General features: G+C 55.0%; 1 long non-coding RNA gene across 1 annotated transcript; it reads right to left on the bottom strand.

Moving 5' to 3' along the window:
- Positions 1–2,964: 2,964 nt before the first annotated feature.
- On the bottom strand, positions 2,965–9,474 carry LOC118663337. Its single transcript, XR_004970018.1, has 3 exons — positions 8,965–9,474; positions 8,209–8,325; positions 2,965–3,793 (listed from the first exon to the last, which is right to left on the bottom strand). It is a non-coding gene; the product is annotated as an uncharacterized LOC118663337 (long non-coding RNA).
- Between the last annotated feature and the right edge of the window lie 1,457 nt (positions 9,475–10,931).

The following is a 10,931-nucleotide window of genomic DNA, read 5'->3' as shown; positions in this document are numbered from 1 at the left end:
AAATCCAAAGTCCTACAAACGCTCATTACTAACTTCAGAATGTTCTAAGTCTCATCACCATGCGGCTTGAGAACCAGAGAACCAGAAAATCCTAGCATTTCCAGCTGGCCTGTTGTCAGGGCCCCTGGGCAGAGACACACCCCATGGGCACCCTGTCCTTGGTACTAAACCCCACCCTGAAGACAAAAGTGCCCACACTCTTGAGCCAGAGCTGGGGCTTTGCATCTGTCCCGCTCATTAACGGAGGGAGAGGTGGGGGCACTAAAATCAGCTGGACCAGAGCCACGAGATGCTCTTCGAGTCCATCCTCATCCCTACATAGAGGACACAGACCAGGAGCCCCCATGCCCTTGGCCAGGAGCGCCTTAGGGGAGGTAGTCACGGCCCAGGTCTGTGTCCTGAACGCAGCACCGTGACTAGGGCAAACTCCATGCATGCTCAGTGGGGGCTCTCGCAACACCCCCATGTGTGACAAAACGGGGAGAAACTAGTACGTCAGCGAAAGGACAGTGGGTGAGCTGAGTGGGCAGCCATGGTCCTGGTCACCTCTGATGACCTGGCTGGTTTATGGAGACCCAGTGTCTCAGGATTAAGGTGAAAGCAAGATGGGCAGGACAGGGCTGTGAATTTAGGAGGCAAAAACATGGGCTCGATGCTGATGAGATGGGGGACTGGGGTGCAATAGACCAGCCCAGAAAGTGCTGGCCCAGGAGCTGTGGGTGAGCCTGGGTAGGAGAGAAACCACCAGTTGGATTTGGATGCGGCGTCAGGAAGAGTGAGAGATCCTCGAAGTGAGAGGGTCACCCGGGGTAGCCAGCTTTCAAAACCCTCCCCGGAGGCCACCTGGCAGCCTCGGCCTGGACCAGTCTGCTCCCCAGACCACTCCCACCCTCCCCCACCTGTCTGCAGGGCCCTCCCTTGGACCCCAACCCTGACCACAGGCCATGGTGGGCTCCAGGACACCCCTCAGCTCTGACACCAACACAGGGGCTCTGCAGGATGTGTCCTCAGCCCGGGTGGGGGTCCCAAGTCCTTGGAGGAAGCTGGGAGTGGCAGTGATGGGGGAGAAGGTACATGGGCCAGTGGATGTCCGGCTGGTTAGGCCAGTGGGGCCCATGGCCATTTCAGCAATGATGTCCCACTCAGCACAGCCCCCTGCTGCCCTGTGACCCCCACCCCCCAGGCCTTCCCCAGCTGCTCACACTGCCCCAGAGGGTCCGCCAAGGCCTGTCCCAGCCCCACCGGACTGACCAGCTGTCAACTCGGAGGACACCCCTGCCCAACCTGTGAGGACAGCACATGGGTCAGTCAATCCCTCAGGAGCAGTGAGGCCCCTGCTGTGGGCCCAGTGACAGGACAGTGAGGCCCCGTGATTTCCTAGCTGGGCTGAGCCTTTGAGCATCGCAGGTGGGGACGTAACCGTGGCCATGGCAGCCTCAGTGGGACCTGAATCTCAGCCTGTGCTGCCTCGGGCGTGGGAAGCGCCACCCAGGGGTGTGGCCTCCAGCCCCCAAAGCCCTGCCCCACTGTGTCCTGGGCCCCTGAGGCTCGGCCGCTGCTCCAGTCTCATCCAGAGCCCACGTCCTCCAGAAGGGAGCATCCCCGAGAACCTGCCCCAGTGCCGCTGTGGCAAGGACACCTGCCAGCCCAGCAGAAGCCGCCATGGGGAATAGCACGCGGGCCCTCAAGCACGGAGTGACCGCCTGACCCAGCAGCCCCACCGGTGTCGTCTCCTGGAGGGTTGGAAGCAGCATTATTCAGTGGCCAAATGTGGGAACTTCCCTAATGCCGTGCACGGACGAGGGGATAACAGCACGTGGTGTGGACATACAATGGGGTTACACACTCTAAAAGGAAGGGAATTCGGGCAAGGGCTCCATGGTGGGTGGACCCAGAGGACACCCTACCCAGTGAAGCTGGCCCATCACAGTGGCCACAGGCCGTGCGATTCCATTGTGTGAGGCGCCTGGAGTGGTCAGAGTCAGACAGCAGCTGGGGCCAGCGGCTGGGGCGGAGAACAGAGTTCAATTGGGAAGACGGGAGAATTCTGTGGGTGGGCGGCGGTGCGGGCTGCACAACTGTGCGAGTGCGCCTAATGCCCCTAATGCCCCTGAGCTGTGCACGCAGGAGCGGCTAAGACGGGACGTTCTGTTATGTGTATTTTACCACAATACCTGTGAGGGACTCTGGCTGTCTGAGAACCAAGCCCAGGTGGAGGAGAGCCGTGCCAACCAGCGCCCACCACCCAGCACCGGCTGCCCACCCAGCACCCGGAGCTCCTGGGGCCACGCGTCCAGGGCCATGGCCCCGAGCTCTTTGGTGTGGGCTTTAAAACTGCATCGTCGCTGAGGGTTCACGTTCATTACACTTTGGCGAGATGCCACTTCCTGTTTCTAAGTAGAAAAAAGGCTCAGTGGCTTGTAAACGGTGGCTGTCGGGGGACATCAAACGCTTCTGACACAGCCTCTTGGTGATTTACTTGTAATGAATCAGAAGCACATGGACTAAATTCCCCTTGAAATTCACTCGGGTTTAAAATGAATGGAAAAAGTGCCTTGCAAAGCTTGTTTAGAGCTTTATTGAACCAAACGCACGTTTAAAATAGTTTTGGGAGCCATGGAACCTAGTCCCGGGCAACTCTATCCAGTCCCCGGCCAGAGTCTCCCCAGCACTGCATCCCCGGCACTAATGACCCCGTTCAGATGGATAAAGGACGCCAGAAGCACAGACTCCCGGGAGTTTAAGAAAAAGGTTACAATACTGTCATTAGAAACTAGTAGCTGCTTTTATTTCGCAAGAGGAGAGAGTTGTGGATTCACAGGTGCATCTCACCAGAAGCAAAAGTAACATTTTTCCATGGGGAGGTGTTGAGGAGCAGGTGCCACAGGCATAGAAAGTGGTCCCTGGGCCTCCACCACCCGCCCCCTCCCTCCACCCGCCTCCCCTCCTCCACCTTGCCCTGGACATGGATACTGCCCCAGAGGCCCTCTCGTCCTGCAAGTGTGGAACAGAGGAGGCAGAGGCCCACCGAGCAGATGCTGGGCCTTCCTGGGGACTTGCCTGCGGTAGCTGAAGGCTGATGGGAAGGGCCCAGGGAGCTGGGCCTCAAGGGATCAGGGCAGGCGATGCATCTCCAAACCTGTGCGGTAGCTGATGCAGCCAGACCCGCCCGAACCACGTGACCACTCAGACTACTTGTGCTTCTAAGAGCGTCAAGGTAAATGTGAGGAGCCTGGCCAGACCCCGGTGGCAGGCACATCCTGGGGGCAGGTTCACGCAGCTTCAACGCCTTCTTCCTCCGCCCTCGTCACAGAATTGTGTATTTTTCATCTGCCTACGAAGCCCATCTCTCCTGTCCTCACAGATGCACAAGGGGCCCCGGCCAGGTCCCCGAGCTATGGCTCTTGGATGATCCGCGATTCCCAACTCCAACCAGACCAAGCACCAAGGGCAGCAGTCCCTCACCGGGGGGGACGCAGGAGGGCGTTCAGGTCCCACGGGAGCAGGTGCTCAAATGCTCGTGGATCTGCCTCTGGACTCGCTCTCCTCCACAAGCTCCCCACCCCCACAGCAGGAGAGCGCCTCTGCCCAGCGGCTGCAGGCTCGCACCCCTGGGAGCGGGGTCCTTAACAAAGGCTGAGATGGGATGCAGGGGTGCCCACACTGGCCTGGAAGTAAGAGCCCAGTCCAGCGCAGAGGTGCCACTGCCGGGCTGCCAGCCAGGCTCCCAGGGTGTCCTGGGTGGGGGTGACTTCTGGGCCACCCGCACTGAGACAAGGTGGGATGCCGGGTCCTGGAAGGAAATGAAACCACTTGGCATTTGTGCTGGTTCCCTGGGGCCCCCATTAACAAGTGACCACAAACCGGGAGCTCGAAGCAGCAGAAATGCATTCTCTCAGGTTCCAGAGGCCAGAAGCCCAAGATCAAGGCGTCCGCAGGGCTGCGCCCCCCTGGAAGCTGTGGGGGGAGGAGGGGTCCTTCCTGCCTTTTCCAGCTGCTGGGGAGCCCTGGAGGTGGTAGTGAAGGAAAATGGGCCGAGAGTCCTGGGTCCAGTGAAGATGCGGCCTAGGCTGAGGGGAGAATTGGGAGCAGGACCGGGGCACACGGCCCTCTGGGCAGAACAAGCATCAGACATGCCCCAGACACCATCCCAGCCGCGGTTTGACCAGGCCCCTTCTGTGGAGGAGCTTACTGCCGGGCATTGTTCAGAACAGCACAACAGTCATGGTCGGGGGCTGTGAGCTGGGTGTGGCCAAGGAAAGAGAGTCCTACCAAACTCTGTCCTCCCGGGGGGACAGTGGGCACCCAGGAGCCACGGCAGGGTCTGAACACTGTGGGAGGGGAGAGCTTCACTCAGATAATCCAGCCCCTCGCTAAGCAAATAAACAATCAAACAACCACCACCCAGACTGGGAGGGGAGGAGGTACCAGTACCAAAAGGTGCCACAATATATTGTCTAAAATACCCAGTTTTGAACAAAGAAATTACGATGCAGGCAAAAAAAGGGCAAGACTGCATGACCCATACATCCTTAAAAAGCAAAACAAAACAAAACAGGTAACCAAAGCTGCCTGCAAGAGGGACCCGATGTTGGATTTAACAGAAAAGTAATTAAAAACATTCGCTGTGACTGTGTTGACAGAACTGGGGAGAAGCTTGATTAAAGAAGTAAAGGATAGAGGATGATGATGTCACATCAAACAGGTGCGATCCATAAAGAGACAGAAACTGTAAAAAGGACCAAATGGAAATTCTGGAGCCAGAAGGGACCACTGAAGCACCAGCTCACTGGAGGGGCCCAAGCAGCAGGTGTGCGCCGGCGGCAGAAGAGGACTGAATGGACCTGGATGGGTCAGTGGAGATGATGGAAGCTGAGAGCAGAGAGAAACAAGAGTGAAGGAAATCAAGGATGGCCCGGCCGGTGTGTCTCAGTGGTTGAGGGTTGACCTATGAACCAGAAGGTCATGGTTCCAGTCCTGGTCAGGGCACATGCCGGGTTGTGGGCTCAGTCCCCAGTAGGGGGCGTGCAGGCAGCAGCCCAACAATGATTCTCTCATCATTGGCGTTTGTAGCTCTCTCTCCCTCACCCTTCCTCTCTGAAATCAATAAAAATATATATTTTTTTTTTACAAAAGAAGATGACCTCAGAAAAATGTGGGCCAACCTATGGGTAGTGGGGCTACAGGAAGGACAGGGGAGAGAGAAAGGGGAAGAAAAACATTCAAAGAAATGATGGCTGAAAATGTCACAAATTTATCGAAAAACAATAACCTCCACATCCCAAAAGCTCAGTGAATGACAAATTCGGAGACCCACTCATGACACATCTCAGTAAAAATGCCAAAATTCGAAGACAAGGAGCTATCTCAAAGGCAGCAAGAGAAAAACGATGCATCGCTTACAAGGGAACTCCCATAAGAGCAACAGTGTCTTCCCAGCAGATGCAATGCAGGCCTGAAGGCTCTGAGTACCCCAGAATCCTACACTTAGCAAAACTATCTTTCAAAAATGAAGATGAAATGTAGATGTTCCCAGATCAACAAAAACTGATAATTCGCTGCTCACAGACACACCTTACAATAAACACTAAAGGAATTTCTTCGGGCTGAAAGCAAGTGACTCCAGACAGAAATGGATCCACATGAGAAGAACAGCTCCTGTAAAGGGAATTGTATGATTTTATACAGTACGGATGTGTATTCTTCTTTCTTCTCATAGCTGATTGAAAAAGCAACTGCATAGAATAATGTGCATATAGTGTGATGCTGGGACTATAAATAATAGAAATGTAATAGGCTGCGACCTATCTGCCAATAACAACACAAAAGAAGTGGGTGGAGCAAAGCTGTTTTGGTTAAGGAAGTGGCTGCAGGTGGTAAAGTAATAATTGCTACAATGTGTTGTGGGGTTTGTAGCATCACTATTTGTAATATGTCCAACAGAGAAGGGAGAGAGGGGGTAGGCCTCTGTGGGGTTAAGATGTATATGTGTCACTAACATTAAGCTGCTTGTGATATGTTTTTGTTTTGTTGTTAATTCTCACCTGAGGATATTTTTTCCATTGCTTTTCAGAGAGTGGAAGGGAGGGATGTAAGAAGAGGGAGAGAGAGAAAAAAAAAAGCATCGATGTGAGAGAGACCAAACCTGAAACCCAGGTACCTGCCCTTGACCAGGAATCGAACCCATGACCCTTTGGTGGTCGAGCCAACACTCTAACCACTGAGAAACAACGGCAAGCTGCTTGTGATGTTAATGTGTGTGGTAAACCAGAACAACCAATAGGAAAATAACTTATAAAAAGTAAAAAAAAAATCACTAAGTAATTAAAATGCTCCCTTTAGAAAAATACCACTCAACATAAGAGAAAGCAATCAAGAAGGAATAGAGGAACAAAAAAAGACATGAGAAAAACAGAAAACAAAACAAGTACAATGGCAGGTGTAAATCCAGGTAACAATATTGGTATGAATTAAACAAGTCAATCAAAGACAGAGATTGTCAAATTGAACAATAAAACACAATCCAACTTTAAGCTGGTTATAGGAAACACACTTTAGATGCAAAGGTGGAAAAAGACAATTATGCAAAGAACAACTATGGAAAACTGGAGCGGCTGTACTAATGTCTGACAAAGCAGATTTTAACACAAAAAGTTTTATTAAAGATAAAGAGGGATATTTCATGATAATTGAAGACCAATCCATCAGGAAGACAACAGCAAGTATAAACACATGTGTCCCTAACAACAGAGTTCCAAAATATAGGGTGTCCCACAAATTTGTATACACACAACGTAGATTCTATTACATTTTGAAAATGAAATGTATTTTGATAAACACTGCTTTTATAATTATTCAGTGTGTATACATTTTTGGGACACCCTGTGGATAAAGCAAAACCAGAAGGAATGAAGGGGAAACTTGATGGTGCTACAGAAACACCCCCCCAGAGACTTCACTACCCCACTTTCTTTTTTGTTGTTGTTATTAATCTTCATCCAAGGATATTTTTTCCATTGATTTTTAGAGAGAGTGGAAGGGAGGGTGGAAGGGAGAAAGAAACACTGATGTGAGAGTGACACATCGACTAGCTGCCTCCTACGCCCGCCCGACCAGGGCTGGGGAATGAACCTGGAACCCAGGGACATGCTCTTGCCCGGGAATCAAACCTGTGACCCTTTGATGCTCATGCTGATGCTCAAACCACTGAGCCACCAGCCAGGGCAATGCCCCACTTTCCATAATGGATGTAACAACCAGACTGGCGATCAACAGAAACCAGAAGACTCGAACAACACCTGAGACCAACTAGACATTCCAGACATCTGTAGAACACACAACCAACAGCAGAATACAGATTCCTCTCAAGTGCACATGGAACTCTGCCAGGTAGACCACACACAGGGCGGGGCAGAAGCAGGTGTACAGTTGTTCACATGGAAAATATTAAAATAACTAATAAATAACAATACAAGAATAAACTCTGTTTCACATACTCACAACTGCACACCTCCTTTTGCCCCATCCTGTACTAGGTTATGAAACACGCCAGCCGTCTAAGGCAGGGACTGGGGCTAGGGAGGTGGGCGGAGATTTAGCAGACAGGCCATAGGGACCCAGGGAAGAGGGTGGGAGGCGGGTGGGAAGAAAGCTCTGGTGACTGACTAACTGCGGCTATGGGGCGATGATGCCTGCCGGGAGGGTGAGGGCTAACAGTGATGGGTGAGGTTTCCCAGTGAGGAGGTCCCTGGGTGGCTGCTGCAAGTGTGGAGGGTGCGGAACCAGGAGCAATGCTGAGCGGTTTGGGGGTTTTCTGGATGCCCTGGGCATGTGCCCCAGGGCGGGAAGTTGATTGATTGATTGATTGATTGATTGATTGACTGACTGCAGTTTCAGATCTGGTGGTCAGGCTGAGGCTAGGCTGGGAGGCCAATGAAGAAGGCCTTTGGATGGGGGTTGGAAGAGATAGTGCACAAGTGAAAGCACAGTGTTGGATATCTGAACCCCAAATGTATAGATCTCTAAGAGCACCCCAAACTTAAAAGGAAAATCTGAATGTGCTGATACAGACGTATAATAAAAGGGGACCCTTTCTTTCTCAACTCCAGCCATAGCTGTGAAATTTAGTTACTTTGGCTTAAAAAAAAAAATCCCAGCAATTTACTTAAAAGTAATTGATCCCTCCATAATTCCGATTTCTTAACTTACTTCCAAGCTCTGCACTCTGGCTCAGTGCCAGGCCCTCAAACCTGCTTCCAAGCACCTCTGTCCCGCCGTGCGCTCCTTCCTCGCTGGGTAAAGGGTGCTGTCAGGTGGCATCCACCCCTGTAGGGGACAGGAGTCAGCGCATAGAATGTTCCTAAATGGAAAAGTGTTGAAGCGGCCACCACCGTGGCTCAGGTGTGGGCCGCGCTAGAACAAGCGTCCACATTTAACCCGCAGCTGTCCGCGTGATGTTCCTGAGCAACAAGTGGTACCTGGGTGCGCGCGACTGAGTTACGGGAGGAAAGGGTGGGCCTGGCCAGGCACGAGAGCAGGACCCCGGGAGAAGGCGGGCAGCCCCAGGCCAGGTGCGCCGAGGTCCCGCGGGGCTCCCAGGGCAGGAGGCCAGAGCTTTCTCAGGTCCTCCTGACCCGGCTGGACCGCCCACATCGCTGAAGACCGCGTCTCCATAGCAGTTGTGCTTAAACACAACACCCAACCATCGTGACTGCCCGGGTCCCTAGAAAATCCCGGACGGGGTGGAACATCCCGAGTGCGCGCCAGGAGAACGGGCTTGGCATCCAGGGGGACTTTGAAAATGGTAAGCTTCTCGGTGTATTTGCCCCAATAATCCACAGAAACAGCAGTAATCTAAAAATAGTCTTGTTTTCTGCCCTAAGCTCCTTTTAACTTGGTTAGTCATCACCCATTCTTAAAATAAAATCCGTGTAACGTCTCTCCTGGTAGCGGCTATAAACACACCTCAAGAGGAAGCGGGAGGCCCGGCCGGCGGGAGGGGCGCGCAGGGGCCGCGGCCGCAGCACGGAGCTCGGGGGCCGCGCGGTGGCCGCAGGACCCGCCGCGGACCCGGGGGCGCGCTGGCCGCAGAGCTGTGCCGCCGCCTCCGGAACTCCCTACGCCTTGGCGCGCGGCCACCGTGGTCCCGGCAACGGCATTAAACAGAGGGAAACAGACGGGGATTCCGTCACCGGGCGGGGGAATAAGGAGGGCATTGAGAGCAGACAGGAAAGAGCTTTTCTGGATGGAGTGAAAATTATTTATCGAGGGGGAGGGGAGGACCAGCCACCTTGGCCACCAGCCCCGGCTCCAGCTCTTCCCCGTCCAAGGGCGCACCCGCCCATGTGGATCCCGCGGGCAATGGGCCGGGGAGGGGGTGCGCCCACCCGTGTGAAAGTGCGGGAGGGGCAGAGGTGGAGGTCAGAGTTGACTTTAACACGACATGCGGGACCTCCCTTCGCTTCCCCCACAACAACCCAGCCTCCTCGCCACCGCGTTCTGGGGGTGTGGGGCGGAGATCAGTGGGCGGAAACCCTCCAGGCAAAATCCTTGGGGGGTGGGGGGGAGGACGGGAAACGGAAACTCTCCAGGCAAAATCCTGCACCCAAGTCTGGGTACACCAGTGCAGAAAGATCTTGTGCAGGGAGGTGGCGCGGAGGGGGGGGGGGGGGGCGGAGGGGGGCGGAGGCGCGAGGGCGGCGCGGTCCTGGCGCCCCCTGGCGGCCTTCCCCAGCCGGATTCTAGCTTCTCACTGAGCATCCGGCATCCTCGCCCTGTCCCCCACACCCTCAGAGTCCTCGCGGGGGTTCCCCCAGCCTCGGGGTCCTCGCGGCCACTCCACCCTCTCAGAGTCCTCGCGCCCCTCCCCCAGCCTCAGTGTCCTCGAGGGGCCCCCCTCTCCCTGCGCCTGGGCACCAGTTATCAGCGTGAGAGCACGTGTACAGGTAGTGACTCGTGAAAGTGTGACACCCACACAGACACCCCAGGGATGAGGGGCTTAGTGGGAGACCTGGCCCGGAGAGAGATTTCGGTTCTGTCCAGTGGACGCCGCTGGGCAGTTTGCTATCATTTACTGTCCCACCCGATTAGCTGTCTAGACCCCCTTTCCCTGGGTTCCCCATTTCCCTGGGTCCCGGGCCTGGATTAATCTGGGGGACCCATCGGCACCCCGCAGGCCTCCTGGATCCCCGCAGCAGACGCGTCTCTTGCTTTTGAGTTTATTTTAAACCACATAAGCGTGTCGTGCCATAGATTTATGGGTTTTGTACACCAGACATTTTTACCGCCCTAACACTCCAGTCCCTTCCATCCGCGGCCAACGAGAAAATATGGTCCCGTTTGGCAGCAGAGCTGCGCAGAGGCCGAGAATTTGAAAGAGGAAAGTGTTACTTGAACGGCGGCGTCGGCGCTGCGGGCCCAGAGCAGCCCCGCTGGCCGATCCCGAGCCAGGGGCCGGGGGCCGGGGGGCAGGAGCCGGGGGAGGGGCCGCGCGGCTCCCCTGCCCACCCCCAGCTCCTGCAACCGGAGATGGGATGGCTCGGACATTTACACAGTGAAACGACAGTAAGTCGAGGTACCGGGACTGCCGTGCAATCTGTTAGTGATTTGGCGGGGTGGGAATTTCCTTTCTCGGGCCTGCCAGTGGGAGCGCTTTTCCAAATTTCCACCGCGGGGAAGCCTGCGATTTTACATAATGACTTCAGCATGCCGCGCTCTGGCGCCCCTCGGCCCTGCTACCCCGCCGCCCCGCTCTGGGGCAGACAGCGACTCTGTCGACCCCCCCTGGACCCGGTCAAGGCTGGTCCGTGCACAGTGCCCCCACGCGAGCCCATGCCCGCCTCACTTGCGTCCCAAGCCGAAAGAGGGGCAGCTCGGTCCGGGGAGGGGCCCCGCGCTCAGCACTGGTCCCCCGGGCCCGCGCCGGCTCGGGC

This window comes from Myotis myotis, unplaced genomic scaffold (assembly GCF_014108235.1).
Source record: "Myotis myotis isolate mMyoMyo1 unplaced genomic scaffold, mMyoMyo1.p scaffold_m19_p_9, whole genome shotgun sequence".
Classification (NCBI taxonomy): Eukaryota; Metazoa; Chordata; class Mammalia; order Chiroptera; family Vespertilionidae; genus Myotis; species Myotis myotis.
Note: the sequence above shows the minus strand (reverse complement) of the source record. Positions and strands in the feature narration are given on the sequence as shown.